This window comes from Nymphaea colorata, chromosome 13, assembly GCF_008831285.2.
Source record: "Nymphaea colorata isolate Beijing-Zhang1983 chromosome 13, ASM883128v2, whole genome shotgun sequence".
Classification (NCBI taxonomy): Eukaryota; Viridiplantae; Streptophyta; class Magnoliopsida; order Nymphaeales; family Nymphaeaceae; genus Nymphaea; species Nymphaea colorata.
Genome location: NC_045150.1, coordinates 15,250,658 through 15,265,418, shown reverse-complemented (window position 1 = coordinate 15,265,418; position 14,761 = coordinate 15,250,658).

Below are 14,761 nucleotides of genomic sequence, written 5' to 3'. Positions count from 1 at the left end.
AATGATGTGTTGATTGGTTTCATTAACTGATATTTTCAAGTTTGGTCTAATGATTCACACTAGAGTCAATATCATTTCTTGGTAAAACTTTTACTGCTTCTACTTCTTCCTCTCTTGATTCTCAAATATTTGAGCCAGTTGATCATGTTGCTTTTTTGCATGTGTGCATGTACTTGTAAGGTGTAGCCATTGCTTGCTGTTCTGCAAGTGAAAGATCATTTCTTCACTTCCCCTTCTTTGTTCACTTATTTAGTGTAGAGAGAGAGAGTGAGTAAACTTCATATAATTGACGTTTGATGGAGCTATAAGATGCATTTTGTTCAGTAGCAGTATTCACGACGAATCATCTTACAATAAAGATAGAAAGAAACATGGTATATCATCGCAAGTTTTTCCTTGGGCCTTTTACATCAAGATCTTGGTGTATTTTTAAGTCAATGACTACAATTAACTGAATTAACTGATTCAAGCTGATTCTGCCAATTCTAATCTAATAATACCAAAGATGATTAAGAACCCAGCCAAACCACTTAATGGGGCTTAATTATTAACTTAACATGATTTCTCATTTATTTTTGCTTTCATTTACTTGTATAGGCAATTTAGTTTCTACAAAATATTGCATCAGTTTCTCAAGTTGAGCAGATCATGCCCTTATGGGCAACCACCAACTTACTTAACGTAACATACTGAGATCTAAATAAGAGTAGGATGCTTAGCTCAAATCCAATGTTTGTACAATATGAAGCCATGTACTAAAGAGGGCAAGGTCTACTTTTTTGTGGTAGTATACCTTGATCCAATAAGGATTGAACCAATTTGTTTGTGTAATTTATTCATTAAAAAAATTATACTTACTGATGTATTTGGAAGTGTCCAATAGTTAGATTCGTATATGGATTAAAGATTTATGAATTATATAAGCTCTTTCATTACTTTGTCTTCTATAATTACATAGCAGTTGCACATTCAGAGTATCTATTTCTCAATTTGTTTACATAAAGTAGTTTATTCAGAGTATCTATTTTTCTTTTTACTTCTAGAAATATAACTTGCTTCTTGTAATATGCTTAAGAGGAAATTTTGAAAATTTTATGCTTAGGTTTCAAATACTGAGAAACATATTTTATATTAAGAATTGAACTTCCATCCTCCTAATATTCTCTTGACTTTTTTTATGTTGTTTTCTTCATTTGTTTTTCCGAACTATATTAGACCAATGGATGTAGTGGTTGATGATCATTTGACTAAGTAGTACTGTTGTAGTAGATAATGTCTATTTAATAGAGAGTAGTGTGTGTTAACTAATTGTCTTTACAACAGCAAATCAAAGATATGTTGAAACAATAGTATTGGATTCCATGGCAGACAAAAGCTGGATGAACAAGTTAATGTATTATTTTTTTACATAATAACATGTAAAAATGACTAGTATCAATTAGTAATAGTTACTTTTTTTTGCAACAGGTCAAGTGGTGAATATGTTACTGGACCAAGAGAATTCATTGTCGTAGCGAACAATATAACAACTAATGGAAAGATCATGTCCATATGTGAAGTGCAACAATTGGTTGTATTGGACTTTTGACACTGTCTTCAATAATTTAATATGCAATAGAATTTGCTCATACTACATGCGATGGTACTATCATGAATGTAACAGTCCAAATGTTTAGTATCGTATTAAAGATTGTGAGGAATCTTCAAGGGTTTATAAAGAGGGTAATTACCATAACAGTTCAACACTCAGACCTAGGGTCCCACACGAGCAGACACATGTGCCTTAAGGGGGGATTGCAACGCCCCAAATGTTTAGTCCGGTATTGAAGATTGTGAGGAATCTTCAAGGGTTTATAAAGAAGGTCATTACTATAAATGGTTGTCCTAGTTCCTAGTCTTTTTAGGGTTGGAGTCAAAACTGCTAGGGGGCGGATTGAGATCCGTTGAACCAAGGGCCCGAGCCCAAGAGTGGATCGGGTTGTTACAGTGAAAAAGCTTCATCTTCAATGACAAGTGAATATTGTATTTGATGAGCCACTAGATGATGATGATGATATATATATTTATATATATATATAAGATGTGCTATGGTACTATCATGAAGAAGCTTCATCTTCGTTGACAAGTGAATATTATATTTGATGCAAATGTATGACGTATTCAGAACACAGACTTCATGTGTTGAGTTAGTTGGAAAGCATGAATCTAAAACTTTGCCCAATATAGAATTTGAAACATTTAAGAGGTTATTGGAAGATGTTGAATAGGAGTTGTATCATGGTTGGAAGCGGCACTACAAAAAAAAGTCCATAATAGTAATTTTTTTCACTAGTATTAGCACTGGTATGAAAAGTAATGCCAGTACCGTCACCGCTATAGATCGTGTCTGAGTAGCAGTGCATTTGGCTTCACAAAGAGGCTATATCAGTGAGGATTATCACCGCTGTAGTCTGTATCGATGACGACTTCCACCAATAAGTTTCCCATTTTAAGCCTTCCTACTTGGTGCATGTCACCGCTACAGCTATCTCCACAGGTAAGGTCGCTAGTATAAAAACTTATACCAGTGACCAATTGGTTGGTAGATTGCCACGAGTATGAGTTAGAATATTACCTATTAGTTGAAGTTCATCACCACTATATCCATCATGACTTACGAAACCCTGATTTAATAGTAAAATTTTATAAAGGATTTAAATCCTGCATACATATAATGAAAATAATGCCACATCAATATTTGTAGCTGGCTACACCAACTCTGATGCTTATCCTTGTTCCATACATTGAAGTTCTTACATATAGTGCTGACACAATTCAAATTTTATAAGATGCCTTTTGAATCCAAACAATCCTAAAGCTATACAAATAAAAAAGAATCAAAGTTGGTATCCTTAAAATAAGCATATGAAAAGCAAACATACATGTTTTTTTATATTACCTCAATAGCAGAAGAGAACAACAAAGCATAAAGTACACAACAATTTCCTGAACAACATTTTTGAACCTTCATCACTAGTAGCTTACCTTTTTTTGTCTCGAAATTGATGATTTTGTTACAAATTTACTAATTCAATTTGTAAGAAGAAGAAGTGAAGGCAGCATGAAAATTTTGCTCTAAGAAAATTTGTAGAGATCACCTAAATTTCGTAGATTACATATGTCATAGCAGGCATTAAAAGAATAACCCAACATAAAATTAGTTGGTTACAATTTTAAATGCTCAAGATGATGGGTCTGTGGCCAATATAATGGTGGTAGAATCGTATTCAGTAGACAAGGTGGTAGATGATGGCTCTGATTACAATTTCTCTTGAAGATGTTCAACCACTTAAAGACATTAATAATGCTCAAAACGATGGCTCTATAGCCAATAGAATGGTGGTAGAAGTTCAGCAGGTACAGTACTTGGGATCCTTCTTGGGTTTGAGAAAGAGAGTAAGGAACCTGCAACAAAAGATAGAAGAGCAAACCCTTAAGCACCAATAGGTATGAGTTTGATCAATGTAAGACAACAGAATTACTTTCAAAATATGACACTAATAACACATGATAGCTACCTAAAGTGTTCCATGGCAAAAGAGGGTGGTGATGCCAATATTGCTATAAACAGTCCTCTAGAAGCCTTTTTTATTCACTACCAAGTTTCCATAAGAATATAAGGAAATTAACTGCCAGCATATGAGGTAGCTTTCTTGCAAGTCCATAAACAAGTAAATGTTTATCAAAATAGGGAGTTTAGATGATAACCTGACTTAAGAGATGAAAAAGTCTACTTCCCTTCATTCCCTCTTTTTGTTTTTTCTTCATGTTGTTTAGTTAATCATAGTGAAGAACATAATGTCCTACAGATCTCCAATGTTCTTAGGAAGCAATTTGAACTCTTACTGTATTGAAAATTTAATGTTATGAGCTACATGACATGGGTACGTGGATTTGCCCCATGTACCCGTTTCGGTACATGGAAGCCGGTACGATAGAAGCTTTTGGTGTGGGTTGGATCGGGTCTCGGTCAGAACCAATTTGAATAAAAAATTTTGTATGTTTTTATACACGAATTGAAGTTGAGCTCTGCAACAGAGCTCAGCTCACCTGCATTTTTTGCAACAGAGCTCTACTGCAAGGATGACTTGCAGTGACGATGACATTCAGTGACCCACAACGACGTCCAATGGTGTCCGGTGGTATCCAGGAAAGTATTTTTTTTTTCAATATTACAACTTAGGGTTTCATTTTCTTGATTTGGATTTTTTTTTATTTGGGTATCTTTTTGTTTGAAGATTGAATGGTAAAACCACCGATCTTTCCATTTTCTTGATTTGGGGATGATTTGGGAATGTTTTTGTTTCATATTTTGTTCGATACCTAAAAGGATTTTACAGTGAAGATTGATATGTGTCTACAAAAGCAACTGTAGAAGTACTAGTCAGTCCAATGAACCACTATTGTCTTCTAGAATTTGTGTGTGAAAAAAACCCTAAAGTATCATAATATCTGAAGTCAGATATTCTGCTGCTTCTGTTTGGCATGCATAAAATGCACCACAAGCTTTCCTTGTGCTGAACAGTTATGGAAATTACAGTGAACAAGTGGTTTCGATTGGAAAAATTAATCCCAACAATCTAGATTTTGTAAATGAAATTCATCCTTTATCAGGAAAATATATCTCAGACTTTACGCTGTCAAGGTCATGAGTATGCGATGGGAAAAGAAACGAGAAAAGGTTGTTAGTATGACTTGTTTAAGACCTCCATATTTTATTAACAACTATTAACAATTTCTGTTTGGTTTAAGGCATATTTCACATGAAGAAGCTTGAACAAGAGAGTGTTTCACTAGAGATTGAAACTTCAATAGTTTTGTGTATGCTGAAGCAGAACTGATAACCGTATACGCATTTTCTGTTGATTAAAGTTTTGGGCATTTTGCTTTCTCTAGTTATCATCCATTGGTAGGTTCTACATTCCTAACCAATATTGCTGAGTTACTAGTTTGTTATTAGCAAGATTCACAGTGATGCATGATAAGAAGGTTTAAACAGGTCATACTTAAGAATCCAAAATGCCGATACAATTAAGACATTTTAATTCCCTTGACACCTGATACACACAACTGAAAAGAGAACCACGATAATGATAGGGCATTATCACTGTAATTTACCATTCTAAAAACATATCGATTATGAACTACTAGTGCAGCAAAAATTTTTTAGTTTAAAAATGCAAGTGATATTTAGAGTTCCGATTCCATTTTTGTGCATGTTTGGTAACTTATTGACATATTCTTAGTATTGAACTGTTGTGTATTGTTTTGTTCTTTCAATTGTTTATACATTATATGTTTTTTGCATCTTTTTATTATTTTTAATGTAGTATGACAAACAAAGGAAAAGGAGTCTCTCAACCTACTACAAGTTCAAATTATGGATCAGCTACATCTACTGCACATGAAGACCAACCATTATGGTCACACGTAGAAAAAAAGGGGAAAGTCCCTGAAGGTGGTGGAAATGTTGTTTTTATTTGTTCTTTTGTGGGAAAGAGTTCAATGGATCATATATAAGAGTGAAAGTGCATTTGTTAAAAATCAAAGCACAAGGAATTTGAGTATGTAAATAAATCACAAATGAGAATTTGGATCAGTTGAAGTAAGAACAACAATTTTTTGAGAAAAAAAAAAGCATGGCATCATCTGGTTTTATTGACATTGCTTCAAAAAAAGTTGTTGATGCTACTCAGAAATCAATTAAGGAATCATTTAGTTTACAAGGACAACAAGAAATTAGATCTAAAAATGGTGACATTTTTCTATGCTAATTGCATACCATTTAATGTAGCTAGAAGTCCACATTAGAGAGATTTAGTTACATATATTACAAATTGAAAACTTGTTTGGGTATGTTTCCCCTAGTTCTGAGAGGTTTCGCACTGTACTACTAGAACAACAAAAGACTCGAGTGAACAAATTGTTAGAGTATCAAAAGTTAACTTAAGAGCAACATGGAGTTTCTATTTTTTCTGATGGCTGGACAGATTTGCAAAGGTTCCCTCTTATTATTTTTATTGCAATTTCAACGAATGGACCAATTTTCTTGAAAGCGATAGATGCATCTGGCGAATACAAAAGTGCTGAGTATTTGCAAGGACTGTTCATGGAAATAAATGAAGAAGTGGGGAAAGACAAGGTCGTTCAAATAATTACAAACAATGCATCTGTATGCAGAGTAGCTGGTATTGCCATAGAACATGATTACCATCATATCTTTTGGACTCATTGTGCAGTCCATCGTTTAAATTTGACTCTAAAGAGTATATGCAATCCACCAAGTAAAGAGCAAGATCCTCATGCTTATGAATTATATTCATGGATTGAAGACTTGAAAATGACATGAGGTAAATTTCATAGTAAATCATCAACATGCACTTTTCATTTATAACAAGCATTTTGATCTAAAATTGTTAAGAATTGCAAAGACACATTTTGCATCTTCAATTGTTATGGTCAAAAGGATAAAAAGGGTTAAAAGCAGATTGATAAATAAGGTGACTGATGATGATTGGAATTTCTATCGCACTGATGATGATGACAAAACTCAAATAATCAAAAGACTGATTATTGATGACAAGTGGTGGGATAGAATCTTTTATTTTCTTGCATTTACCGAGCCTATTTGGGAGATGTTGAGAGTTTTTGATTGTGATATTTCAACATTTCATTGTATTTATGAGATGTGGGACACTATGATTGAAAAAATTCAAGAGGTCATTTTTAAGCATGAGAAAAAAATATTGCACTTGAAGATTCAATATTTTTTTATCATGTGCATAAAATATTGATTGCAAGATATAGGGTAAAAGTGGCTTGCACAAGGTATTGGAAGAACCCCACCACATAAGGATCCAAAATGATCAAGAACAGATTGGCATGTCATAAGAGGATTTTTATGGATCTACATCAAAATCGCCAAGCTCATAATGAGTTTGCAAAGTTTTCTGTAGGAATTCCAGAAGACCTATGTGCAACTGTAAATAAAGATGATTATCCACGTATATCTTGGTGGATTAAACATGGACATGCTTATCATACTCTTCAATGCCTTGCTTTCAAATTGCTAATTCAACCTGCTACATCTTCATGCTTTGAAAGAAATTATAGTACATATTCACAAATCCACAATATAAAATGAAATAATCTCACAAGCAAACGTGCAGAAGATCTGGTTTATGAGAATTCTAAACTTTGGCTTCTAGCACGAAACAAAGAAAAATATTGGTAAATAAGTATATGATTTGTTGATTTAGATATTTCGCTTCTTATTGTCTGATAATATCATAATAATTACAATTTTTTTTTGTCTTGTAGGAAAAGAGAAACTAAAAATTGAGACGTGAATGTTGAGGACTTTAACTTAGAAGAAGGCATTGAACTTGAAGTCGTTAATTCAATATTCAAAGAACCTTCTATTCCATCAACATCTTCTAATGCAGAAGAAGAGGAGAATGAGTTGGACATTGACTAGAATGATGATAACAATAGTGCTCTTATGATAAACAATGTTTTGTTTGAGACTTTCTTATGAGATTATAAGAGTGAACTGTTAATGGTTTTTTTTCTTTTTATCATTTTTGAGAATAAAATTTGCCATACCCATGTACCCACAATTTTCAAAATTTTCATGTCTGAACCCATGCCGCTGTACCTGTACCCATACCGTACCCACACTCATATGACATAGGTTACAAGATCGTGTTCCCTTAGAGCCATTGGCCCTTGAGATTGGATTGGTGTTGCTATTGGCCAGCCTCCACAACTAGAGAAACATATCTAAACATATTGTCGACTAGATGAAGAGCCAAACAAGAGTACATTGTGACAGGTTAGAGAGTGTGCATGTTGTGTTTGTGTGTGTCGACACCCCACTCTATACTACACGTACACATACAAAGCAAAGTCAGGAGGATCCATAGATAGCATGGATTGTTGGAATTTAATATCAAAAGAGTTCATATGTATGGAGATTCTCTTCTTATTGTAAATCATGTCAATGAAGAATGAAAAGTATATGATCCTAAGCTCATGCCATATCTAGAAATAACAAAGTATTGGTCAAACAATTTGACAAATTTGAACTTCTCCATGTCAAAAGAGAATTCAAATAGTACATATGATCTAGTGGGCTTAGGCTCCATCATCATCTTCTAGAAATCTGAACCATTCGGATCTTTTGAGAACGAAAGGCTGACCAAACCAGCCTATGAAGTGTCAGGACAAGGGAACTAGGTGGAATTACAAGAAGCACCATAGTATTAGAATATAAGAAATTTACTTGGAGACCAGGGACTTCCCTCCTAGTATGTCTAAAAGAGAGCAGCAAGCCATTCAAAGAATGTCTGGTCAATTTGAATTTTGCATAGGAGAGGCTTCAACGCAGAATATTTCATATGTCTAGCCAAAGGTAAAGCACAAGAACTAATAAAAAAAAGAGCAGTAGCCTTGTAGACCACTAGACTCTCACAAAGCACTCATTCCTTAGTCTCAGTTTGATAATGTGGCTAGCCTCATACCACCAAAAAACAATACTCCTCCATCCCCAAGAAGAATTAACTTTCATTTTAACTATCCATAAACTATTTTCTGTTAGGTATTCACATTGCACAAACTTTGCCCATATTGACTCCACAGTAAGTAATGTAATTCCCACTGCCGCCACGTATTCTCTATTCCACACCCACAAAATTTTGTGTACCAATGCCACCTTCTTCCTCTAGCGGACAAAGTTTCTGCCACTTAATTATATGTTGTCTCTTTTCAATTACCTCATTGCCTCTTTATAAGAAGTTGTAACATTAAATCTCAACAAAATGAATAATATTCTTAAGAAGTCTAAAAGCAAACATCCAATAGCTATAATACATTGAGTGATTGCTCTAATTATATCATAATACAATGGAACCTTACTTCTCCATCAAGCCAACCTCTTCATGATCTTTTCTATTAAGATCTCACATAGCTCAATGCTCAACTTACCTTCAAATAAGGGCCATCACAAATAATTTATGGACAACTATTTCTGAGGCCAACCAAGTAAACTTTGAGTTTCTTCACATCTTCTCTACCAGAATAATGCATTGAATAAAAGCTTTGGTCTACACTTACTACATAACAACATGTCATCTATGAAAAACGAACTCAGAAAAAGGACATTGGTTCTAATAAGCAAATAGCAGTGATCTGGCAGCGCCATTATGTATGTGAACACCGAAAAGCAATTACTTGATTGCTTTCCTAGCCTAATGTTTTGTAAAAATGGTTAGGAATTTGCTCTAGAAGGCTCAAAAATCAATTAGGAAACTGCTGTAACATAGCTGTCTGCAGCTTTATCCCGCTGCTAGCGTCTCTATTCTTTGTATATACATTTTTGTGTTGTATACTGTCATGATTACATTCTAAGTGTACAATATCAATATCTGATGTAATGCTCATGACAAATTATTCCTCGCACAACATTATTATTCTCTCTCTCTCTCTCTGCTACTTTACTTTTCTGGTAACCTTTTTCTCTTCGTTCGGGTTTCAAGTCTCTTATCTCTGAAGCACAGAGGCTTCCTTCAAACTTGAGATGGTATCAGAGCTACACTAAGAAAGCAACCCAGTGCTAAATTTGTCCCCTCCATGTGCAACGTAGACACTAACGATGGTGGAATCAAAGAACCAAAGTCTACCTGCGTGACTTCCCCAAATTTCCATAGTGAAAGCAGTCCTAGTGTGAAGCTGTGGCATGTGCCTGGCATGTCCCACCACAGTCCTAGTGTGAAGCTGAGGCATGTGCCTGGCATGTCATGAATAGAACCTCAAGCTACAAATTAGATAACAAGAGTCCACTAGAAATTCTAAATGCCAAACCAACTTCTTGACAACACTTAAGAATCTTTATTTGTGTATGTTGCATTCACTTACAAGAAAAGGCAAGAAAAAAGTTCGAAAAAAAAAAACCATTAAGTGTGTGTTCCTAGGGTGCTAGTTTAACAAGAAAGGGTATAAATGTTTTGATCCTACAAGAAACAAAATGTATGCATCTAGGAACGTAAAATTCATGGAGAACAAACCCTTCTATACCAAAAACATTCAAGATGTTTTCAGCAAGGGGCAGAATCCTATACATGCTATATTGTTTCTGATTGTAAATGAAAATGACGATGCAAATGTTACTATTATGGAACCTGCATATATTTTATACATAACACATATCAATTTGCTACTCACTATGCTTCTAAGTTGTTTTGCTTTGATTAGGCGACCAGGAAAAATAAACACCAAAGAAAAATCAGAGTTTTTTTGGACTCACATGGCCGACTAACTTTAGAGATTTATCTTTAGAGTTGTATCTTGGGGTGCATTGGTAAGGGCTCAAACTGAGCATAACGTCTGAGACATTTCGTCCACTTCTTCTATCGTCCCTTTAAGGCTATATTTCATAGCCTCTGAATCTCCATCCAAGGCTACGACAGGTTTTAAAACTATGGATCCATGGTCGGATTTCCTGACCACAAATTTGTAGTTTTCACAGGAGGTAACGCAGATTTGAGATCCTCAATTGAGAGATTCACTATTTGTTGTAGATTTAACTTAGATTTTTGAAAGTATCTTCCTCTAAAAGTCTCCCCTTTTCTTCTTCTTCTTCTTTTTTTTTTTTTTTTCTTTTTGGCTCATTTATGGTCGAGGCAGAATGTCCGCTTCAGTCTTTGTTCAGACTGGCAATCCAAAAATGTCGTCATTTGTTTTGGTTAGGCATCCAACTTTTGACTTCCAACTTGAAATGGACAAAGACTACGGAGATTTTGTTGGAAGAGAAAAACCTGAAATGGGGAAAAATAATTTTCTTGTTCCATAGCCAAAACTTGTCTTGCAAGGAAAGGAAAACATGTATTGGTTCAGGTGGACAAGGAAGTGGACCATGTCGAGATCTGACCCGATCCAAATGTCAAACGAGCTTTAGACAATAATACACCCAACGTTGCGAAGCTGCCTTGATGCTTCTTCGTGCTTATCCATAGTTTGAAATGTATGTCTTTGTCTTGTTGCTCTCAGTCTAGTGAAAAACAAATTAGCCGCCCAAAGGGATGGCCTACACACTATTATTATTTGTTGTGAAAATTTAAATACATCACTTTTTAGAATTGCATCTGTTTTGTCCTTCATGGTACATGTTTTTAATAAGTATTTTAAACTAACACCTACGTATATGCTAGGCATATTTTACTATTTTTTGTATGGAATATGCGTATAATTGCTTTATATTGATTCATTAAGTTACAAATTTACTTACGCTTAAAGCTTTTATTTCTTTGGTTTCCTAAACCTGTTTAACTTTAAATTATTTCTCCGTTTAGCTTTTCAGTTATGATTTTCCTTACTGCTAGTTTATTTGCTACTTGAGATTCCTCTGGCCACCTTTGGAGAAAGGGGGTTCATTTATTTATTTATTCTTCGTCAAATTCAATTGAAAAAAAAGGGAAGGGTACTTATCAACTTTTACTGTACAGAGAGTTTGGAACTAAATACTGCCTTTAAAAGGACAACATAAGCAGCCATTACGGCACAGCTCAAGAACAAGTTCTCTCCTAATCAAGCTCCATCAATTGTCAAACCAAGGATGCCCATAAATTACGATTTGAATGATATATTCAACCAATTCTGCTCGAAAAAAATTGGAATGGAAAAGAAAATTAACATTGATTAAGAAATTGGACATGATTCGGATTTCTTATACATCCAACTGAATGTCATTCAGATTTGGATTTTAAATATCCAAACCGATTCATAGTCCGATCACATTTAGTTTTAAATAAAGATATCTGCCCATATTGAAAATCGGTTAGCATATCATAATGCTGTTTAGATTTAGTTTAAAAGTCAAATTTGGTCTCATATGTGAATTTGAAAATCATATTCAGATATGGTAGAGGCACTTCTTCATTTATATTTGAATCTAAATTCGGGGACAAACATTTGAACATCAGAAAAAGCTGAGCACGCCGTGTAGACACCCTTTGCTAAGAAGGTGGACTTGATAATGACCTTCAAAGTTAACTCGGGCTGATCAATTTGGTCAGATCCAGAACATGGCACTCACAGGCCAGCAAGATGGTGGACCATATTTTCTATATTTCCTGTTTATCTAGCTAGGACTTATTGCGGGTGCCCTATGAGCTAAAAAGCTACGCAAAAAAGACGGATAATTGTCCATAAATGTTGTACTCATGATGACCTAAAGAAGGTCTGGAAACAACTGTTAAGGAAATATTTTCCCCATTTTTTAGAATCTTAAATGGCCACGCTCTTCATGCAAGAACATGTGATAGTTGGGGCAATTGGTACAGTGGTTTTTCAATAATGGTGTCCACTTTGAACTCACTCTGAAACTGACGTGTGGTTCATGTAGTTTTTGCCGTACTTAAAAATTTGCCCCTTATGATATTAGTTAATGTTATGACAATTCATATTACACTTTAAATATAAATATTTCGAACTTTGTAGGTAGTTATATAAATATGATATGCAGTGTACATTTGATTTCTAAAAATCGGAGTTTGACATGCATACAAGATTAATAACATTTAACAGTTAACTCAGAGAATGCCATATTTTGGTAATCTTAATTCACATGTTTGCATCTTATTGTATATATCAACCATGCGGATTGCATCCATACAGTTGGTCAATATTAAAGTAATTTAAAGTAATGGGAATTACTTGGCAGTGACCGCTTCTACTTCATTGCGCCTGCCCGTAACGAGACATACTTTCTGGTAGTTGGTTGATGATACCGATATGGGCGTCATAAATATTTTATTATTTCATATATATTATCTCATATTTATGTTTAAAGTTATTTAATGTATCCATCCATTATCTCATTATCTTATAAACATTATATTATACTTATGTTATGTTTGGTGTTATCTCATATATTTATCAATTCATTATCATATTATTTCATAAATATTTTATTATCTTATACTTATGGTTAGTGTTATATCATACTTTCAATCGTTACTCATTATCTCATAATTTTTTTTGTTATCTCATAAACATTATTTTATACTTATATTTGGTGTTATTTCATACATTCGTTTGTTCATTATCTCATAAATCTTTTGTTATTTCATAAACATTATATTATACTTATTTGTTATTTTATACATATTTGTTATCTCGCACATGTACATATATAATGTTTGAATATGAAAGTATATATACATGTTGTGACTAAAGTCCACCCTCAACATACGCTCGTTGAGTACACCGGGGTGGCATACATAACTCGATCTCAAAGCTGAGACCTCCCACATCTGGTGGCATACATAACTCGGCCTTAAAACTGAGGCCTCCCTTGTACAGCGCCGATGGCGCCCACCTGCGCCATGGAGGGGTGGCCACAGCCTGCCCAAAAAATTTGCTGTTGGGTTGGGAAGGCAGGGGATGCTGCCCGGGATGGCCTTTGCTGTTGGAGCAAATTTTTTTTTGGGTAAAAGGAAAGTCGCCTCCCTAATACTGCCAGGGATGGCCCAGCAGGGCACCAATGGTGGCACAATGTCACCGGGGATGCGCTGCCGGGCCATCACCCTTTGCATTCACATGAGCGGAGGAAACACCCCCGCCACCAAAAAAAAATTTGGCCAACGCCCTCATTCTGGTGGTCTGCCGCCCTCCTCCACTCCCCGGTGGGCCTCTGCGCCAGTCCTCTGGTGAGCAGAAGGGGCCGAGGATTGCAGGAATAGGGAGGCTGTTTCCCTCCATCTGCAGTCACCTTCCACTGCTTCCAACACAACAAAGGGAAAACCGAAAAAATAAATTAAAGAAAAACAAAGTGAGCGTTCCAACGTGCACTGAGGAACACTCGTACACTTTACACCAAACAGCTGACGTAAAGGTATATATATATATATATATATATGGATTTTTTAATGTCTATTAAAAGTGTCTTAACGAAACAGAATTAAATGATTTGACTATTTTAATATTCGTTATAATTTTAAAAAATTAAGGATAATTTCAAAAATTCGTGGGTCATGTCTAGCTACAAGTGGTAAGGTTATAGTTGGAAAATGTGTTAAAACAAAAGCATATGATCAAGTCTTGATCACGCCAATGTTACATATTTTGTGGTTTTTTGTTGGCCTTATCTTCAAATGCATACATATATACAGAGCTTATTTAGTGTTATCTCTTTGATCTAACATTAGAGGGCGTTTGGTAACTGAAACACTATGTTGTTTAGGACGCAAAATTCCAAAAAATGCAGTAGTATTCATGTCATCAAATGGCCTCTTAATGTTGTGACCTAGAAACCTATTTGATGAGATACTGGTGACATAATGATATCTAAAGATGGAGTTAGAAATTTTTAATTGAGGAGCACCGATTGTAGGGAAGCCAAATTTCTAAGGCTGAAACCTTCTTTTCGTCTTTCTTTTTTTTTCCGGTCCATTGGAGTAAATTAGGATTCACCGGGCTGGATTTGAGACTCATGTTTAGGGGCACGAACTGGGGTCATGTTGGGGCAGTGGTTCTTGTTGTTCCGATGTCTAAGATCTTAAGCAACTAAGTACATTCGAATCGGTTTGAAATTGCGTCTATTTTATATTAAAAGTTTAGTTAGAAAACTGTTTTGGGGCACCTGCAATAAGGTTTAAAAATTTTATAATAAATATGTGCTCAACTGTTTTGGGGCCAACTTTAAATGTAATATTGTGTTTCGTAA